At 38.4% G+C, this 22,718-nt stretch overlaps 1 protein-coding gene across 14 annotated transcripts in view; it reads left to right on the top strand.

The window, feature by feature from the left end:
* NCOA1 (nuclear receptor coactivator 1) overlaps nt 1–22,718 on the top strand; it is a 359,657-nt gene that overhangs the window by 68,318 nt on the left and 268,621 nt on the right. For 12 of the 14 annotated variants that reach the window (XM_073335594.1, XM_073335585.1, XM_073335584.1 and 9 more), the window contains exon 2: nt 18,889–19,057. The exons of 1 other annotated variant lie outside the window; for it this stretch is intronic. The gene's annotated coding sequence lies outside the window, so the exon portion shown is untranslated. Of the gene's footprint in view, nt 1–12,270; nt 12,907–18,888; nt 19,058–22,718 lie in introns of those variants that run through there. One more of the 14 variants, XM_073335583.1, reaches the window with a different exon arrangement.

Genomic DNA, 22,718 nt, shown 5'->3' with positions numbered 1-22,718 from the left:
TTCAGAATGGAGAGAGTAGATAGCGGGGACCCCCAAGGATCTGTCTGGGGACCTGTGTGGTTCAGCATGTTCAGAAATGATCTGGAAAAAGGGGTAAACAGTGAGGTGGCAAAGTTTGCAGACAATACAAAATTACTCCAGATATTTCAGTCCAAAGCTCTGAAGAGTTACAAAGGGATCTCACAAAACTGGGTGAATGGGCAAGAAAACGGCAGATGAAATTCAGTGTTGATAAATGCGACATAATGTACATTGGAAAATGTACTCCCAACTATATATACAAAAGGATGGGATCTAAATTAGCTGTCATCACTGAAGAAAGAGAATTGTGGATATTTCTCTGAGAACATCTGCTCAATGTGCAGCAGAAGTCAAAAAAGCTAACAATGTTATGAAGCATTAGCAAAGGAATAGATAGTATAATACTGCCACTATATAAATCCATGGTACACCTCCAGCCTGAATACTGCATGCAGTTCCAGTCACCTCATCTTAAATTAAAATCTATTAGAATTGGGGCTGTCGATTAATTGCAGTCAACTCACATGATTAACTCAATAAAATTAATCACAATTAATCGCAGTTTTAATTGCACCGTTAAACAATAGAATACCAATTGAAATTTAGTAAATATTTTGGATATTTTTCTACATTTTCATATATATATTGTATTCTGTGTTGTAATTTGAAATCAAAGTATGTATTATTTTTTATTACAAATATTTGCACTATAAAAATGATAAACAAAATAAATAGTAAGAACCAGGGTCACCAAATGGCAGCTGGTTTAAGAGAAACAAAAGGAAGTACTTCTTCACACAATACAGAGTCAATTTGTGGAACTCGTTGGCAGGGGATGTTGGGATGGCCAAACATATAACAGGGTTCAAAAAATAATTAGATAAGTTCATGGAGAATATGTCCATCAATGGATATTAGCCAAGATGGTCAGGGATGAACCCTATGCTCTGGATGTCCCTAGCCTCTGACTGACAGAAGCTGGGACTGGATGATGGGATGAATCACTCAATAATTGCCCTGTTCTATTCATTCCCTCTGAAGCATCTGGCGCTGGCCACTGTTGGAAGACAGGATACTGGGATAGATGGACCATTGGTCTGACCAAGTATGGCTATTCTTGTGTTCTTATGTAACATGTAAGAAGTTCAGCAGACTGTGAGACATTCAGCGTATTGTAGATGTTAAGGTCAGAAAGGACCAATCCAATTATATAGTCCATAGCCGCATACTCTGACCACCTGGATAATACAGAGCATAGAATTTACCCAGTTGTGCCTATATTGAGCCATCTCATTTCCATATCCCATACATAAGGACCTGTGTAAATAATTATTTCATAGAGGGCATGGAAACTGCAAAAATGCCCCCAAATAGTGACCTTTAAAATATTTTTTTTAAAGGAAAATATCCGCAACTGAGTCTTTAATTCAAAAAATTACCTAAACTAGTCAGTGTCAAGAATGTAAATGGTCAAAATTGATGACGGTTACTTATAGAATTCATTTCATCCTTGCAATTGACTACATTTAGTTTTAAAATTCATTCTGTGGAAACTCCAGGAAATTTAATTTTTTGCCATTTACACTGTTGAGAATTTTCTTTAAAGAAAAAAAAAGTGATTTACACAGAGCCCTACCCATTGCTTCATTTGTTCCCCATACACGTAGCTCAGTTACTGCCAAAAGGTATGCTTCATGTTCTCAGCCCTTTATGCAAAGCGTGCTATGTTTGTCCTGCCAAGCAAGGTGGATTGATTTATATCAAGGCTATTTAAATCAGCTTTTTAAATCATGATTTAAATAATCGATTTTAATAATCTTTTCCATTTGTACTTCAGTTTCTTTTTAAAGAAAGGTGCATTGTCACTGGTTGATATCTGTTAAAACGTTGATCTTCAACTAAATGATCCTTTATACTACATTTGTTATATATTTTTTGCTACCTAGGAGATGGATAACTAACTTCTTGCTCATGATTTGTGTCAAGCTGCATTAGGATGGTAACAAATTTTAATTAAAACAGCATACAATATTTATTTTTATTAAACAAAATCTTAAATGTTTTGGATTCATAAACTTTTCTTATCAAAACGTGTTTCACCTTTTACAACTAAATCGTAAGTTTAGGCTTTAACATAGTTTGTATTAAATTCTGATTTTATTTTAAACAGTCTTATTTTTCAAAAGAAAAACTTAAACCTTATTTTTGATTTTGTAATTTAAATTATAAATAAAAAAAACCCCACTTTGTTCCAGGAAAAAAATCATTTTTTAAAATCCAGCCTGCTTCCATGTAAAGTAGGTTGGTTCAAATAGCTTATGAAAAAAAATCCAAGTTTACATCAGGAATAAGTTCCCAGTCAGGAAATTGTGCAGGTAGTCAAGGTTGTAAATACAGATCAGTTTATGGCATCATTAGGATACTGTACTTTTAAATAAAGCAAAATGCCTGAATAAGAAAATGTGGAGTTAACCTTGACATTAACCATAACTGTCTCTGAATAAACACCCAGTAAAATCTGTATTTCCAAATCTTTCAGTTCATTCAGATTGACTTTTAAAAACCGGGTGCACCATCTTGAAAGTCTTGACTATATTTAAGACCACCTCAGTCATCCGCATCCTGGTTGGAACCTGTGCTCCACTGTTGCACCATAGTTTTCTGGATTAATTAGTTTTTGACCCTTCTTTGATGTGGAATTCGCTGCTGCTTAACATCCACCTCAGTCCCTCCCTTTTAAAGATAATCTAAACTCTCACCTTCTAGAGATGTTCTGTAAACATTCTTGGCCTCATGTAAAACCTCCAGCCTTTTTAGCGATGCCACATTGTTTGTCTTTTAAAATATTGTATGCATTTAAAAACTGTTTGCGATGGAAAAGAGCTGATCTTATCGCTAGTTCTATCTGAGACCCATAGAGTAGCTTTGCTAAAGGATGTATGTAAAATTTCTGGTGAGTGTGAATTTTTTTATGCATTGGTAGTAGCCTAGTGATGTTTACACTGTTGTGATTTTCTTGTTCAGTATAAAGAAAACGAGGACTTGTGGCACCTTAGAGACTAACAAATTTGAGCTGTAGCTCACGGAAACTTATGCTCAAATAAATTTGTTAGTCTCTAAGGTGCCACTAGTACTCCTTTTTTTTTTTTGCGAATACAGACTAACACGGCTGCTACTCTGAAACTTGTTCAGTATAGACACAGTATTTGGCTGGGTTAGAGCACCCCCAATCCGCTACTGGTTTGAGCTGGCTGGCTTGGTAGTACCATAAAATATTTGGAATAGCTAGCCCATGCTATTTAATGGATGTGTACAAAGTATCTTCTTTCGCTCTTCGTGTTTTCTGATTCCATATGAATTCTAACATCCTCTGTGTTTGTGCTAGATCTTTATCGGGGATAATTTTACGGTGTGAAGAGCTCAGAGTAACACTTTGAGGGGTCTATGTGAGGGTTTACTTTTTCATTCATTACTCATTTTTATTTTACCCTTTTGCTGGCTGTAATTATTTCTCTCCTATGTATGTGTAAGCGTGCCTGTCAGCAGTAGCATGGTATTAATGCATAGTCTTAGAGTTATTTCATTGTTTGCTTAGTATTAAGCTGCTTTTTCTCATTTAATTATCCAAAGATTATAATAAACTTACTACTGATTTGTATTTATATCCACTCTGTTTATATTTTGTGTATCTTATACATGTGATATAAACGCTTTAAATAAAATCAGAATAATTGTACGGGGAAGGGGGAAGAATTACCACTCTTCAATTTTTGTTAAATTGCTCCAACCTCCTGTTCTCTCCCATGGTCTCGATCCTATTTTATCATTAGCATGAGATGCTGAAGGATAGTTAAGGGGCCACCATTATTTGGGTAAAGATTAGTCTTCTGCTTGCTGTTGAGCTAGCTGCATAGAAGCTTTTAAATAGGCCTTGTGCTGTGAAGATAGTGCCAGATCACTAGACAGGACCAAAGTGATATGTATATTAGAAATATATAGATGCACAGATTCAGGGTCTGATCCTACAAAGTGCTAAGCACCTTCAATTTACATTTTCTTCAGTCAGAGCTGAGGGCGTACTGTATCTTGCAGGATCGGGCCCTTAGTGAACTCCAGCAGCTTTTTCTTTCTATAGTCAAACTCTGCCATGTACCTCTACAGGAGCCTCCTTTCGGTAGCTGCCTCAAATGCTGTCTTTTGGAGTGACACAAGATACTGTAGCAATTGCTACAATAGGAATGACGACTTTGCAAATAAACAGTATTTAGGGAAATGCCTTAAATATCTACCAAGCAACAATTTACCAGTGTTGTCAACCTTAACCAAAAAGGTACATGCTCTCATTTTCTGGTTGTACTTTCCCCATAGTTTGAATGGTAGAAGGGGAACACTGCAGGGAGATGGTTCCACAGATACCACTCTTATGGCTTTGTGCTGGAGGACATGATCCAGACTCCAGTAAATAAGATCTTTAATTATTTGTTGGGTTAAGTCCTGGTCCAACTGAAAGGAAAGAGTTCCTATCATTTGCTTAGCCCTCAAATGACTTCATGTCTTTATGGATAGCTATCAAAACCTTGAAGAATCTTCAATTTGCATTTCAGATATTACTACCTCTTCATAAAATGTAAGCCAACAATAATTAACATCCAGTAAAATCAGCAGTAAAATCACCACCATCAGGTTCAAGTACACCTCAGTCATAACAAATTATTATCCAGTAAATGCTTTCATTTTATTATAATCTGTAAAAACATACTTCATTCCATTAAAAATTATGAATTTGGCATGGAAAAAAATAGCAACATCTGCCTCAAGCTATTGAGATTATGTTGTAAAATATCAAGTCTTAACAGTGGAAAGCAAAAAGAGTAATCTGAGGTACTTGGTCATGTTTTGGCAATTCAAAATACAGTTCAGATTCCTGTGAAGGGTAAATTTAATCACTTACGACTACGCTTCACATAAATCCTAGTTAAGCAGGGCTTAGGCCTTGTTGGACCATTGTACAGGGGTGAAATTCACAGTCTGATTGATCATACCACCCTATTTTTAGTCCTCTTCATTAATACTGAATAGAACAATAAAATAGATGGAAAAGATGTCTTGTCCATCTTAACTTGGCCACAACAAGATTCTTCCCTGAAGTATAAAGTATCAAATTGATTTGAAAATGTTGCTTTTAACATACTAAAACAGATAGAAATCTTGTCTCAATCTTAGTACACTTATGGTTATTGGTTCTTTCATCTCATTTTTTCTCATTTCATATGTCTTTGAAAGCTGCAAGTTCAGAACAATTTCTTTCACCCATGTACTGGCTAATATTGTTTTAACATGGAACTTTCAGCTGCCACAAGTTCTACTTTCAGCTGTGTACCTTCTATTCACCTCATGGAAACATTGACAGTTCATAAAACTATTTACAGTCTTCCATAATGAATCATCTCTGCTGGATTACTTAGATGACTTTGACAGAATTTTAGGCTCTCCTGTCTCCAAAAAAATTAAATCAGGAAAACAAACACCCATCACTTCCTTGTGTTGTCTGGCCTCCAGATGAAGAATAGTTTGCAAATGACAAAAACATTTTTTAATAAAACTGATGGGCCTTGGGAAGGGAGGACAGACCAAATAAAATAGGAGTATTGAACTGGGTGAACCATTAGTGTGTGTTTTCCTAATAAGAGAAACTGACTGTTCTCTGAACTAGGTATGCATGTGGTAGTCCAGAAATTACTCTGTTTATGTACAGTCTATCAGTCTACTCTAAACAACATTGACTGTGCTACAAAGAGGGAAAAGGAAGATATCCATGCATTTAAATGTTGGAAAAAATTGGTACAAATCCTCATTGGCCCAGTTTTGTATATTACTTGTGTATTGTGTATGGTATAATATCCCATGATTTCAGCATGATATTCATTAATTTCTCTCTACAGACAATATCTGAGAGGTCTCTGGTACCAATTCCTATATTAATAAAGTAGTAAAGAGTGAACAGGGCTTTCCATCCAGTGCAAATGAGCACGGTTTAAAAACTATTATAGTTTGGTCTAATTTAGAGGGGAAGTCCCTGAGATCTTTAATACAAAATACACAACTAAGATACTGTAGGTGATCTTAGGATTTCAGTTTTAAATTATTGGCTAGGAGCAAACTATAGATTTTAATTAAATCTTCAGATACTGGCAAAAACATACATGGGTGGTGATGGCCCCATATAAGTGTGTGGATGGAAGGGTGGCTCAGGTTCTTCCCTGACATCTATACCTTCATATTCCTACTGTACCCACTAGCCGCACCTCACTTAATTCTGAGTAGGTGTTAGTCTCATAAGCCCACTGACAGGGCAGTAGGAATGGTTTCGGGAGGGGCCCCCAAAAGTATGCTTGCTTCCAACACCCTAGATGGCCTGTAAGTGTTTTGTAGACAAGTTTGTTACTTCCTGCATTTAGTGGAAATGGCCTGGTGGAGACAACATTCTTTAAGACTAAGTTGTTGCTTCATGGAAATGTGAAGACTAGATAAACTCAGTCATAAAAGATATCATGTCCAAGGAGAAATTCAGGTGCATATAAATACACTCAGTCTTGTTAGGCAGACGTGATTTTTTTAATACATGCCTGGCATTGGTTACATAGTTAGCCACTTCTGACTACCTTGTCCTTCTCTATTTGTCTTTATTCCTACGGGTATTGGCTAAATCATAGATTTAGTTGGTGAGCTCTCTGGGGCAGGAATTGTCTAACTTTTCTCCAGACCGTAATCTCTGTTAGGGTTACTGCAATAGAAGTAACCACAGATTCCACTTTCTTTAAAGACAGTATTGCATCTTGTTCACCTAGAAGTTTTTGTTACTTTAACCAAAGAATAAAAAAACTTTCAGATTTTTTAGCACCTTGAAGTGAAAACTGGAAAGTGTGAAACATGTTAATTTCAACTAGGGCAAGCAAAAACTCCACAAAAAGCTTGGCATACATTCAAAAGCTTTAAAAGTACAGAAAATAGTTTAACCTTTCTTGTGAGCTGATAAAAGACAAACTCGCTTCACTCAAACCCATTTGATTTCTCTATTTTTCAGTCCTTAGTTGTAGAAAACTGCAAACTCTCAAAATACAGTGGTGAGCATTCAACCTTTAATTTGGAGCTGTTAATTGGCAGACTAATTTGACCCTCTTACCAAAATGTCTCTTCTCTCTGCAATTTGATTATTTTATAATATTGTGTATAAACGGAGCTGTGGTATCTGAAAGAGTAGAAATGGACAAAGATATAAATTCCTGGTGTCCTCCTATTATGCACCTATTTCTTCTTCTTGGCAGAATTCCCTCCTTCCTTTCTGCTATGAATGCATTAAATTCAAACCATACTTGAGAGCTAAATTTCAGAAAAACCTGTTGTGTGAAATAACACTGTATAGGTACTGCTGCCTGAATGTTCCTATCCAGGGGAGGTGAAGTGTCCCTGAGAAATATGAATTCTAAACTGGCCCAATAGCCTTGGAGGAGATGCAGGTTAGATTCTTGGCACTAATGTCTTGCATCCCACTCAGAAACAGCGCTCTCTGCATATGGAAGTGCAGAAGAGGAAGGGCCTTGGATCATTCACTACCTACCTTTCCAGCCAATTACACTTCCTTTGGTGTCTGTCATTGCGCCTCCTTAAAGTTTACAGAAGTTGTCATTTTATTTTTAATTGGTACCTCTGATACTAAACAGAGAACACATGCAGCGGTATGTACTATAAGGTTGTACTTTTATGTTGGGAGTTCTGGTGATATGTACAGAAACATCTGAACTCTTCTGCCTGCAGCATATATTTTGTATTTAATTTACTACCCATATCTTTCAAAAATAATTTTAGGCAGGTAGGTGTAGGTGAAAGGAAAGGATGGTCTTATTATGACTGAAGGACAGGACTATATATCGAGAAATCTGGATCCTGCTTCTCCATTCTCACTGCTTTAAATTGGGTAAATCCATTGAAGTCAGAGGAGTGACACTGGTGTAACTAAGAAGGGACTCCAGCCCCTGGCTCTTCCTTTTCATTGTGACTTTGTAATCTGTAAAATGGGGTAGTATTTCCCTAAATGACAAGGTGGTGAGACTTAACAGTGCCTGTAAATCACTTTTGAAATCTTTGTATTTTATGGCACCTTCCATACAAAGTAGTATTATTGTTCTGAAGCAGGTTAGCAAAGGACAGACCAAAAAGACAAGAAATTCCCGGATTTGGCTGAAAATCCTGACTGAACAATCAGACATAAACTAATCAGTCACCCATGTCAGAAGTCTAGGCTACAGTGGCGCATAAAATAAAGCCTAAAGTTCTCAAGCAGATTTTTGTCTTTTAAAGTTCATTGCTTTTATATTAGGTCCATATTATATATTTGGAGATATTTTTTTAAATTGTGGTAGCTAAAGTAATAAAAAATTGTCAGCACTGTCCAAATTGCTTACTGCATATACATAACATTTGGAACGTACATAAATTTTGAAATTCATTTTATTCACTAGACTAAGTAAAATGTAACAAGGGAGTTGCTGAAAGGCATGTGCTTTGCATGCTAGATCATAACTGCTTCAAAGGTGCTGAAAGTCTATTGCATCATGGTCTGTTGTGAGAACTTTAATTGCAGATAGACCATGCCTTTTAAAAAAAATTCATAGGCAGGAGTTGTAGACCAAGTTGGATGAGCAAGCATCTCAGAGAGGTGATTAAGAAAAAGCAGAAGGCATACAGGGAGTGGAAGATGGGAGGGATCAGCAAGGAAAGCTACCTTATTGAGGTCAGAACATGTAGGGATAAAGTGAGACAGGCTAAAAGTCAAGTAGAGTTGGACCTTGCAAAGGGAATTAAAACCAATAGTAAAAGGTTCTATAGCCATATAAATAAAAGGAAAACAAAGAAAGAAGTGGGACCGCTTAACACTGAGGGCGGAGTGGAGGTCAAGGATAATCTAGGCATGGCCCAGTATCTAAACAAATACTTTGCCTCAGTCTTTAATAAGGCTAAAGAGGATCTTGGGGATAATGGTAGCATGACAAATGGGAATGAGGATATGGAGGTAGATATTACCATATCTGAGGTAGAAGCGAAACTCAAACAGCTTAATGGGACTAAATTGGGGGGCCCAGATAATCCAAACAATATTAAAGGAATTGGCACATGAAATTGCAAGCCAATTAGCAAGAATTTTTAATGACTCTGTAAACTCAGGGGTTGTACCGTATGATTGGAGAATTGCTAACATAGTTTCTATTTTTAAGAAAGGGAAAATAGGTGATCCGAGTAACTATAGGCCTGTTAGTTTGACATCTATAGTATGCAAGGTCTTGGAAAAAATTTTGGAGGAGAAGATAGTTAAGGACATTGAAGTCAATGGTAAATGGGACAAAATACAACATGGTTTTACAAAAGGTAGATTGTGCCAAAGCAACCTGATCTCCTTCTTTGAGAAAGTAACAGATTTTTTTAGACAAAGGAAATGCAGTGGATCTAATTTACCTAGATTTCAGTAAGGCGTTTGATACCGTGCCACATGGGGAATTATTAGTTAAATTGGAAAAGATGGGAATCAATATGAACATTGAAAGATGGATAAGGAATTGGTTAAAGGGGAGACTACAACGGGTCCTACTGAAAGGTGAATTGTCAGGCTAGAGGGAGGTTACCAGTGGAGTTCCTCAAGGATCGGTTTTGGGACCCATCTTATTTAATCTTTTTATTACTGACCTCGGCACAAAAAGTGGGAGCGTGCTAATAAAGTTTGCGGATGATACAAAGCTGGGAGGTATTGCCAATTTAGAGAAGGACCGGGATATCCTACAGGAGGATCTGGATGACCTTGTAAACTGGAGTAATAGTAATAGGATGAAATTTAATAGTGAGAAGTGTAAGGTTATGCATTTAGGGATTAATAACAAGAATTTTAGTTATAAGCTGGGGACGCATCAATTAGAAGTAACGGAGGAGGAGAAGGACCTTGGAGTATTGGTTGATCATAGGATGACTATGAGCAGCCAATGTGATATGGCTGTGAAAAAAGCTAATGCGGTCTTGGGATGCATCAGGAGAGGTATTTCCAGTAGGGATGAGGAGGTTTTAGTACCGTTATACAAGGCACTGGTGAGACCTCACCTGGAATACTGTGTGCAGTTCTGGTCTCCCATGTTTAAGAAGGATGAATTCAAACTGGAACAGGTACAGAGAAGGGCTACTAGGATGATCCGAGGAATGGAAAACTTATCTTATGAAGGGAGACTCAAGGAGCTTGGCTTGTTTAGCCTAACTAAAAGAAGGTTGAGGGGAGATATGATTGCTCTCCATGAATATATCAGAGGGATAAATACCGGAGAGGGAGAGGAATTATTTAAGCTCAGTACCAATGTGGACACAAGAACAAATGGATATAAACTGGCCACCAGGAAGTTTAGACTTGAAATTAGACAAAGGTTTCTAACCATCAGAGGAGTGAAGTTTTGGAATAGCCTTCCAAGGGAAGTAGTGGGGGCAAAAGATCTATCTGGCTTTAAGATTAAACTTGATAAGTTTATAGAGGAGATGGTATGATGGGATAACGTGGTTTTGGTAATTAATTGATCTTTAATATTCATGGTAAATAGGCCCAATGGCCTGTGATGGGATATTAGATGGGGTGGGATCTGAGTTATCCAGGAAAGAATTTTCTGTCGTATCTGGCTGGTGAATCTTGCCCATATGCTCAGGGTTTAGCTGATGGCCATATTTGGGGTTGGGAAGGAATTTTCCTCCAGGGCAGATTGGAAGAGGCCCTGGAGGTTTTTCGCCTTCCTCTGTAGCATGGGGCACGGGTCACTTGCTGGAGGATTCTCTGCTACTTGAAATCTTTAAACCACGATTTGAGGACTTCAATAGCTCAGACATAGGTGAGAGGTTTTTCGCAGGAGTGGGTGGGTGAAATTCTGTGGCCTGCGTTGTGCAGGAGGTCAGACTAGATGATCATAATGGTCCCTTCTGACCTTAGTATCTATGGAAAAAAAAAACAAACCCATGGGTAAAAAATCTGTAGGGAACACATGACTTGGGGAATGTAAATGGAGAAAGATAACTAAACTAAAGATGAAAGAAAGTTCTCTTTGAAATGTGGTCTGGATTAAAAATGATGGAAAGATATTTTGTCTGTGACTGATTGGTAAATTAGTGAATGGATTTTGCCTTAAATATTTAGTAACAGCTGCCCTTGGGCTAAGGTATTGTGCCACTTTTTAGCCCCCAAAGAATTTTTACAGCTGTCTTCTAAAACCTTACAATAGGGGTACGTAATGGAAAGACTGATAGACACAGTGACATGACTGGCACCATAATATATTTTTGAGTACATTTTAGATGGATTACAAGAATTCTTAAAATTGCTATAATCAGTAATAGAGTACTAACCAGATGAGTCTTTTTCATAATGAGGTATTGTAAAGGAAGTTTAGTTAGAAGAGTTCATCTTCAAAGGACATGTTTACAGAGACCTTAGATAACCTACAGCCTGCCTTCACCCCACCACTCTCTGGGAAGTATAATTATTAGGTATGGTTTGCTTAAAAACCAAACAACATTCATCTTGTGTTGAATATTTGTTCCTCTCACGACAGCTTCATTAGTTGTCAGAAAGAAAGGATAAAAATGAACCTCAGCACTTCTAAGCAAACCACTTCAGACAAGTCACTGACAAGAGTTGAGCATGAAATACTGAATACAGGATTATGGAAGGTAACAGTCAGAGGACCAAGGATTTCAGGCTAATGCAAGCTTTATGGAAAGGCCAGGTTTCTTGCATTGAAAATCGTTAAGTACATACTCCTCGTAGTAACAAGAATTGAAAAGCTTTCTGATGGAGTGAAAAACATTGTGAGGTGGAGATATTTATATTCTGTGGACATTTCATTCTACTGTTTGTCCTCCAACCATCTTTTTATCTTAAATTGAAGACTTATCTGAAGTCACGTTGGTGTATAAAAACTATTTGTAAAGTGCCTTTCGTTATCCTCTCCAGGCACTATAGTTAAAAAAAAAAAAAATCTGCTTTAGAACAAAAAAGCTACAGATATATGGAAAAATATATTTGGACATAAAGATAATCCGCTTACTTGGGTAAGGAGAGAGTAGTAGTTGCCGAACTGGCATTATTGCCCACTGTCTAAACCCATGATTGTCACGCTGGTGATCTGCAGATTGCTGATTGCTCAGAGGGGTGTGTGTTCTTTTCACACCCCTGAGGGAGATAAGTTATACCGATAAAAGTGCTAGTATAGACATAGCCTAAGATGTGGTTCACGCTGTACAAAACTTCAGAACCCCCATCTATACAGGTTTATAATTTGTGTAGCCAAAGCAGCCACAGTAGCACTGTTCACACTCTAAAGCACAGTTTGCCTGTGAGGAAGCAGTCTAACAGACATGGCTGAGAACAGCTAGCTAGGAAGATATGGTAGAAGCGAGTCATCTAGCCACAGCTCAGGGCTGTTACCCTGTCCACTCACTAGAACAGCCTGATTATAGTTACTCATTTGAAGTGATATCCATGTCCATATCAAAGAAGTGTATCACTGAGACATAAATGTTTCTTGTTTGGGTTATAAATTCAGAGAAGACTGTGAAGAACTTTTGGAGGGATCTGATCAAGTTGGGTGAATGGGCAATGCAATGGCAGAAGAAATTTAATGTTACTAATAAATGTATTATTGATATTACCCTAGCACTTAGGACCTCCTGTCGTGGACCATGATCAACTGTGGTAGATGCTATACAAGAGAAGCTTTCTGCCCCAAAGATCTTACAATCTAAGTATGAGACAGAAGCAGCGGATGGATACAGACTGATGGGAGAGTACACGGAAACAATGAGGCAGTGGTCAGCATGATAAGCTGTGGTCTTAACAAACCGCCATCCTAATTGTCAATTTTTTTTATAGGCATCACAGTAAAGCAGAGTTTTAAGGCAGGATTTGAAGGGAGATAATGACACCTTTGCGGATGTTTATGGAGAGCTCTTCCCAAGCCTGGGGCATGGGAGAAAGCACAAAGGAGCTTATATGAAAATGTAACAAGTGGGCGACAGAGGTTGGTGTCATGGACCGATCAGAGTTGGGAGCAGACAGTTCGATGGTGATGAGAGATGATAGACTGTTAAGTGCCTTGAAAGTAAAGACAAACAGCTTTTGTTTGATGCAATAGATAATGGGGAGCCAGCAGAGGGTTGCGAAGAGAGGGGTGAACATGGTCAAAGTAATGGGCTAGGAAAATGATCTTTGCAACAACATTCTGAATGGATCTGAGTGGGGCAAAACAGCATTTGTCATGGCCAGAGAGAAGGAAGTTGCAGTAACTAAGATGAGAGCTTGGATGAGAGCTTTAGCTGTGTGGATGAATAGGGAAGCTGTATTTTAGAGCTGATGTGTAAAAAGAATCTGCAAGATATGAGAGATGAGACCTAGAGAGAGATCTGAGTTGAAAATGACACCCAGGTTACAAACCTGAGTGACCGGCGGGAGGATGGTGGTGTTGTCCACAGGGATCAAGGAAGGATGATGTAGGTGGGATCGCTTGGAGTGAGGGGAGATCAAGATTAAGAGTTCTGTTTTAGCCATGCTGAGCTTGAACTGATGGGTCGACATATATGAAAGGATGTCAGAGAGACAAGCCAAGATTTTAGTTTGGCTAGAAGGAGAAGGGTCTACAGTAGAGAGGTAGATCTGTATATCACCTGCATAGAATTACAGAAGTCAAGGAAGGACAAGATTTCCAGGAGGGCGTGGTCGACTGTCAAAGGTGGCTGACTGGTCAAGGAGCATTGGGCAAAATAAGGCACATTGAAGGGAAAACTTAAGTTCTAATACATTTTACTAGGTTCTACGTTAACTGTATCGACTCAGGAGTTGACTTGGGTATTGTTGTGGACAGTCCAATGAAGACTTCCGCTCAAAGCGCAGTTGTCAAAACAACAAATGATATTAGGATGCATAAGGAGTAGGATGGATAATAATATATGAAATATTAGAATCCTGTTACATAAATTAATGGTTCACACTCATCTAGAATGCTTCATTCCATGCACTGGAATAAATTGCCTAGAGAGGCTGTGGAATCTCCATCACTGGAGATTATTTAGGAGCAGGTTAGAACAAACACCTATCAGGGATGGTCTAGATAATACTTAGTCCTGCCATGAGTGCAGGGGACTGGACTAGATGACCTCTTGAAGTCCCTTCCAGTCCTATGATTCTGTCTCAAACAGAATATTGCAGAATAAGAAGGGGTCAGGGAGTGGCAACCAGAATGATTAGGGGAATAGAAAAACTCTCATATTAAGTAAAAAGAAAAGGAGTACTTGTGGCACCTTAGAGACTAACCAATTTATTTGAGCATGAGCTTTCGTGAGCTACAGCTCACTTCATCGGATGCATGCCGTGGAAACTGCAGCAGACTCTATTTATACACAGAGAATATGAAAAAATACCTCCTCCCACCCCACTGTCCTGCTGGTAATAGCTTATCTAAAGTGATCATCAGGTGGGCCATTTCCAGCACAAATCCAGGTTTTCTCACCCTCCACCCCCCCACACAAATTCACTCTCCTGCTGGTGATAGCCCATCCAAAGTGACAACTCTTTACACAATGTGCATGATAATAAAGTTGGGCCATTTCCTGCACAAATCCAGGTTCTCTCACCCCCCTCCCAAAAACCACACACACAAACTCACTATCCTGCTGGTAATAGCTCATTGTGTAAAGAGTTGTCACTTTTTACAGGTTTTACATGGGTTTTACACCCAGGTTTTACATGGGTGTAAATTTTGGGAGACTTGATGCCTGAAAAAATTACAATGGTTTAGACCGATGATTTGGCTACAGCAATATGCAGGATCGAGTTGGTGAAACTTGTTCCTTGTAGCGGAGGAAGTGGAAGTGACATGGCACTTATGGTATCCCTAAGGTGAAGGGATAAAAGGCTACATCCACTATTCTGTTCTGTTTAGGTTCTTATACCATGGGCCATGAGCACCATTTAAAGTGTAAAAAACTTTTACAAAGTACAATACATCAACAAATTAAAGTGATGTTTCCTCTCCGTTTTCTTCTCATGCAGCCCTCCATGGATAGTAATTTCTACACTTTAAATTCCTTCTCTGACCTAAATACTAATAGGGTGTGTTGTTTTGTGGGAAAGAGTGGTCAAAGATCTGAGTTTTTTTTTTATTACATTTGGATCTGAAAATTGGTGAGCCTGTTGGCTAATCTTAGCCCTCTGGGAGTGAATTCTACAACAAATCTGCCAAGAAAGCTCCTGTGAGCTTTGCCTTTGTGGTAAATAGTTCCTTTATTCATGAGGATCAGAGCTGTTGAACAATTGAGAGTTGGAGGATGAGGTGAATTTTTAGGTACCTTGGTACCAGTTTTTTGCAGGACTAGAATCTTGATGAAGTTCAGTAAGGAGCTTGTGGAAAGAGTGGGACAGGGGAGATATTGATCCTGTATCTAGGTTACAGGCTATAGACTGATGTGCTAAGGAACTGCTGTTCATTAACTTCTCAGTCAGCTTGCTCAGGAATAGGAGATTTGACTGCAGGTGGTGGAAGTCTTGTTCTGTGTAATCAACAAATGTTTCAAGATTGGTCTTGCTGTAAACCAGGAGAGACAGGTCCTTCGTTGAACAAGGCACTGGCAATCTGTCAGATACTGTAGCTATTCTTGAAACTTTCCCCAGCCAGGAAGGGCAAAGAACTGACTTGCAAGTGGAGGCTTCTGTTTCATTCACTTTGTCCAGTGCTTCCTGATGTGTAGAAGGATCAGACTTGGGGAAGGGAGGTGTCCAGGTATTGAAGTTGTATGTAATGTTTGGTTCTGTGTACCCCAAGAAACTACTGGCTATATAGGGGATGTTCTCAGTAAGGAAGAAGATAGCAGAAAGTGGTACTGGATTCTTCTGCAGGCTACAGTCGGTTGGGCTTCATTAACCAGAATAGCTTTTTTGGGTGGCTTCTACAGAAGATGAGAAAAAAGATTTTAGCCTGTTATTTTGCCTTAGTGTATTTTTTACATATTGAAAATTTTTGTTTCAATATTTCTACCTTATCTAGATTTCAGTGCTCTAGTTTCTTTTCATATTATGCTAGTCACATAGAGACCTGTGTGAATGATGTGAAGGCAGAATGTTGTTTGGGAGCTGTTATTTTGATTACAGTGGTTAATGTGTGGTCATAATGATGCACAACTTGATTGCTCCTTGGTCCCTTGCTGGGCTGTTGCTGCTGAATATCAGGGTGGATAAAAATAGATTTAAAAAAAAAGTTCATTTGTTTAAATTAAATGCATTTTCTTTTAAAAATAAACCTATTTAAAAATTATGGCAACGGATATTAAGGCTTAAAATTATTATTTATTAAATCATTTAAATTAAATAAAAAAAATCAACCAGTACATGTTTGCTGACAAATTTTAAAGAAACCACTGAACTAGTGAAAGTTACTGGCTAAGCACCTGGCACCAGAATTTGTTGACGTACTAAACCCAGCTTTTGGTAGCAGTAGCCTCTTCTGCAGGTGCAAAGAGAATATTTTCTTCATTTCAGTATATTCAGCTATTTTACTTCAATGATTAGTTCATTCAAAGTTGAGAAACTGATGAGGAGTTGAAAAAGCAGGAAAGCTTATTTTCCTCCTTCAGTCTATGAATAAAACTGAGGTGAGAAAGGAGCTCTATTAGTTCTAAAATCTTGAAGGTCGTGGTGACCAGAAACAATAAGTTCAGTTCAATAACTATAGATAATGTTACTTTTGTTTAAAAAAACAACCAGTTTTTCCAAAATGTAAAACGTATTAATAAACCTGCTATTTTGTTAGGTATCCAGTACATTTAAAGCAGTTTTGTTTTATGTGGTAAACAATTTTTAGATGCTGTTCTTGTGTGTTTTTAATTGAATTCTAGTTTTCATCCAAGTGCAGCTTGACAGAAATCACAAGTAAAAAATTAGTCTAGTAAGGAAATGGATCATTTTCTAATATAAAAATATATAAAAATGAAGAATATGAATAAATGTATATATATTTAGCTATATAATTGTTTAAATGTGTATAGATATAATGTATGCTTTTGGTTAGCCAAAAAGTACCAACGACGACATATAGGATAGATACAGCTTCCTCTTCATTTCAAATACAGAACAGAAATACCTAACGAATATTTCTCTCATCTGCATCACTATTTACGATTTTACTGTCTGTGCATCTAGCAATTAACCTATGCATTAACTAAGATGCTTATTGTTCCTAATATGATTTAAAAATGTCTTGTTGGCTTTAACCCTATTGGCCATTAATATTTCATTGATTCTTTGTACTTACCAGTTGCCTGCATTTTTTAACTTTTAACTTTAATTTATTGCTATTAACTTCCCCTTTTTGTGGTCTTTATATTTTGGTTTTTTTCTATATTTTTATTGCTGCTTTCACATCTCCTCCTTTTAACCAAGATAGTTTTTTGAGTAGTGTAATTTTTTTTTCAAGTTTGTGCAATTGCGTTTTTTCAGGCATCTAGTAGGATGGCCTTGTGTGATTCCCAATTGTTGTTAACACTTTCTGTTGGTTATGCTGACCAATTGCTTTAAGCTTTGGGTAACTGGCCCTTTTAAAGTTTTGAAGTGTACACATTACTGGTAGGTGCCATATTCTGTTTGTAGTCTGGCAGGGGTGAGGTGGACCATCTCTGGGCCTGATTTTAATGTTTTACTGCTATTACAGTAGCACCTAGGGAACTCCAGTTAGAGATCAAGGGCTCATTGTAGTAGGGTCTGAACACCCCCAATAGAAAGTGGATGGTGTGCTGCTGTACTGCCACAGGAACAGCTGAGGGAAGGAATTGTGGCTTTAGGGAGCCATAACTACTCCCTGGTTTCCTCTTGTTCCAGACGGATAGTAATTTGCAGTCTCTTAGGTACTTACGTGGCCCCATTTGCTGTATTATGAGCCCCTTGCAATCTTTAATGTATTTATTCAACACCCCTGTGACGTAAGGAAGTACTATTTATTTCCATTTTACAGATGGGGGATTGAGGCACAGGGAAGCTAAATGACTTGCTGTAGTCTGTGGAGTAGCAGGGACTTGAACTCAGGTTTCCTCAGTCCTGGGTTAGTGCCCTAGCCACTGGATGATCCTTCCTGAACTATAACAGAAGCAAATTACTACCCACACCCTGTGAGGTAGTGCTCAGAAGGTGATCACATTGTATCCGGGGCCTCATCTGTAATGAATTCACTGATGATTTGAGGCCTGTTGACCACCAGTCTAGCGCTGATGAACGTCAACTTAATTTTTTGGTACTCATTTGTGTCGTGGTGGATGATGTCTGGCTATCGCAAATTGTAATCAGTTTGTTTCTGGATCTGTGTTGCTCTTTCCTGTGGGTATTCTATGTTAGGTATTGTATAAGAGAGGGAAAGAGGCAGAAGATGAGCATGTCTGTTAGTGACATTGAACCTAATGTTTGCTAAAAGCCCTAGGGTTCCTGGACTGTGAAACTTCCATTCTTTAGCATGGATTTGTTGAGGAAAAAGGTCTTTAAATGTTGTTGTTGTTTTTTTTTCCAAATCACTTAAAGGCTGGAAAAACTGCTACCCTATTAAACCTTTCTGTAATGCAGCCAAAGAACAAACTGCTTTGGTGTATGTAGCATTAATAAGACCAACATGCTTTTAATATGATATTGCCACAAATTAATGTTGAAATTAACTAACTGCGGTTTTTCACTTAAGATGCTGAAAGTTGAATCCTGTGTCATTTGGTTTATTGGGAGACAGTATTGTAACCAAAATATCTGTCTGCCCCTTTTCTCACCAGAATTCAATTATTGATGCTGATCCCCTGCTTGGAGGGTTCATCTGAAGACTGCCCATGGACGATAGATGCTTATGTTTGCTGAAATTCTAGGATTCTTTGCTTTACTGTTTAATTTACTGAAGAGTCCATTTTTTCCCATGAGTCATCTTCCACCTCTGGAAAGATAGAGGTAAGTTTTCAGGGTTTTTTTCTTGTTCTTTCTCCACCTCAGGTGAAAATTGTTTAAACCTATCAGAGATGCCTTTTGCTGAGGCATCTCTAAATGTGGAATCAATCACTGGAACTGTTTAAAGCATTTTCTCTCTCCTCTGCATCCTAAGAGTTTGCTTTCTATGGATCAGACTGGCAGCCATTCTGTAGTGCATCGGCAGTTAAAAAATCTGCCTTAGAAGTGCATAAAGGAAAAAATTACTGCAAAACTAGACCATATTGACTTGGTGTGCTTTAATGGCTAGTTGTTGCAATTGCAGAGTGAAGTATTGTGAAGGCGTAGACTATAACAGGGTTCAAAAAAAGAACTAGAGAAGTTCAGGAAGGATAGGTCCATCAATGACTATTAGCCGGGATGGGCAGGGATTGTGTCCCTAGCCTCTGTTTGCCAGAAGCTGGGAATGGACGACAGGGGATAGATCACTTGATGGTTACCTGTTCTGTTCATTCCCTCTGGGGCATCTGGCATTGACCACTGTCGGAAGACAGGATACTGGGCTAGATAGACCTTCGTTCTGACACAGTATGGCCGTTCTTATGCATAGGCTACATACTCAAGCCGGGTATAGTGGCTTTAATTAGTTAACGTTACTCTCATGGTTTTTGACCTGCAGCTTTCAGAGCTTCTCTGTAGAAGACTTGAGTCCATAGTGTGTTTCCCAAGTCTCAAGCTTGTGTGTTTAATGTCAGGGACTAAATACAGTCTCTGGTGAAGGAACAGTATAGTCAGTATCCTTGTAGCCCTTACTAGCTGATCTACATAATGGCTTGGACATTTCTATAGCTTGCTAGCACCCAGCTATATTTTAATTTGAAGAAAAATTGCTGTAATAGAGTGAGCGCTACCTGGAACAGAAAAACTTAAATGAGCATAGTGGTAAAAATACCAAGAGCTATAAACGCCATCACCCTAAATTTAGACCTAAGTTCCTCCTGTGCCATTGACGTATTGGGCGGTCCAGTTCGTCCATTGATTGTGGTAATTGTGGTACTTCTTCCTCAGCAATGTCCACATCTTCAGTAACCTTTGTCACTGTCGTCTACCAGTTCTTGTTTGGCCTACATCATTTTCTATTCTATCCGGATACCCAATTCAATGCTTGCATAGTACATCTCCCATCTTCTATATGGTGTATGTGTCTCAACTGCCTGAGCTTTTTTCTTTGATATTTTCTAATACAACCTGCTGTGTCAGCTCCCTTACTCTCTGTTGTTGTTTTGTCTTTCCATAAAATGTGTAGTATCTTCCTCAGCCATCTCTGTTGGGCAACTTCCAGTTTGTTAGCTACTATCTTCAGCGAAGTCTCTGCCCTGCACAGTAGTGTACTCAGTACAATCACATGGTATAATCTGACCTTTAGTTTCGTTTTGAGACCTCAGTTTGGCCACATGTTGCTCATCCTTCCAAAAGTAGTGTTCACTTTTCCTCATCTCGTCATCAAATATCATCACACTCTCCAAATAGCAGAACTCTTCCTGTTTCATTTTCTTTTCCAGCTGTGTATACCTTTGCATCTATTATTCCATTTCGTACCTTCATAATCTTGTTTTTCCCTGCGTTTACTTTCAATCCAGTTTTCAGTGAATCACAGAATCCTAGAATATCAGGGTTGGAAGGGACCTCAGGAGGTCATCTAGTCCAACCCCCTGCTCAAAGCAGGACCAATCCCCAACTAAATCATCCCAGCCAGGGCTTTGTCAGGCAGGGCCTTAAAAACCTCTAAGGATGGAGGTTCCACGACCTCCCTAGGCAACCCATTTCAGTGCTTCACCACCATCCTAGTGCTTCTTTTTCTCTCTGATGCAAGGGCAGTCATTGTCTCCCACCTAGTAAAGCAATGTCATCAGCAAAGTTAAGATCATATAATTCATCTCCACTAACCCGTTCTATACTGTCCATGATACCTTTTGTTGCTTGCTTCATCACATAGTCTATTGGTAATGCTAAAAAGATTGTTAACACACACCCCAGTCTAAGTCCAATCACAATATTGAGCTATACACCCAAACCTGTATTGATCTTACTGTGCATCTACTTTCATCATATAAACTCCTTATTATGTTGATCAGTTTGTCTGATATCTCATAGATTCTAACAGTATTCCACAGGGTTTCTTTATAGACTCTGTCAAGTACTTCCTTAAAGTTGTTTAAGAAGGGTTTTTTGCCAGCCAGTAGCTTTTTTCGATGCTCCATCAAAAAGTTTAACAGTCATATGTTTACAACATGGTCTACCTGGATGGAACCCAGGCTGTTCTTCTTGTAGTATTTCACCCGCTGTCATCTTCATTCTCTTCAGCCTAATGGTAGCTAATACTTTGCCCAGGATTGACAGCAGTGCAATACCTCTACAGTTTGTGCACTGAGTAAGATCACCCCTTTGTCGCAATACCACAATACCACCATCTTGTGGCACTTGTTTTCACCCATATTTCTTCAGAGTTTTGTGGGCTGCTCAGTCAAAGGTGGCTGCTTCCCACTTTTAGTTCCCGTGTTGGAATTTTGTCAACCTCAGAAGCTTTCCCCTGTTTGAGGGTGCTTTAATTTCATTGGATGTTATTGGTCCCTCTTCTGTTTCTAACTTAGCACTGGCATTTCTATACACCCTGTGCACAATCATCATCTCTGGACAGTTTAATATGAAAGGAAATGTTCTTTCCACCAGATGTTGAAAATGCATGAAGAACAGGCCAAACAATTACCTCTCCCCGCCCAAAAAACCACAATGGGGAAAATAATCATGCAGGTATTATCACGAGGTGAGCAGTTATACTAATGTATACAATGTAGCTAATCTTTCACTCACCAAGAGTTTCTTCAGAAGCTTTCAAATAAAGTCCATTGTCCAGAACCAGGTTGCACTAGGGTTGGAATGCAAACTAGAATTTCTCGATTTTTTTTAAGTAGGCTTGAAATGTCCCTTGCTTGACTAAAATTCACGATATTATCCTTAATAGAATACAGATGCTGTGTAGAAGTATGATGCTGTTGTTGGTCTCCTTCATAGGCTGATTTTGTTACTGGAAGGATGTCTGTGGGTTAATAGGTGGCTAATGGACTCAGGTACCCTACGTACTATTCTTGACTCTGCCACACACTTGCGGCATGGTGTTGGGTGATCCATAGGAACATGGGATGGAAAGGGAACTCGTAGGACATCGAGTCCAGTCCCCCGCTTATCATTTGACCTCTCTATGCTTCAGTTTCTCCATTTGTAAAATGAGGGTAATAATATGTAACCCCATTGTAAAGCTCTTGGAGAGCTTTAATAGTAAAATGAGTGAATGAAGAAGAAAGTATTACTAATGATCATTATTTCACTTAATTTGTCAGGTTTCAGACTCCCTGTGCAAAGAAGAACTGTGGCTTTCTGATTAGTTACTAAGTTCAAAGACATTTCTATGAGTATTTGTTCTTACAATAAAAAAAAAGTCTCAGAATTTGGTGAGCATAGCACTTAGTACTGAATGCTCCACAGCTCTGCTCACTGTTTTCACTTCACTGCTTATTTTCTGGACAGATCTCTTGTCAATCTGGAATCAGGGTTTTACAGAGCAATAAATAGACTCCTTCTATCCTTCCAATTTTAAAGGTTTTTTTTAATGAAAAGAAAAATGTAT

Source organism: Lepidochelys kempii, chromosome 3 (assembly GCF_965140265.1).
Source record: "Lepidochelys kempii isolate rLepKem1 chromosome 3, rLepKem1.hap2, whole genome shotgun sequence".
NCBI classification, from domain to species: Eukaryota; Metazoa; Chordata; order Testudines; family Cheloniidae; genus Lepidochelys; species Lepidochelys kempii.
The sequence above is the reverse complement of the archived record's forward strand: the minus strand, read 5'-3'. Positions and strand labels throughout refer to the sequence as shown.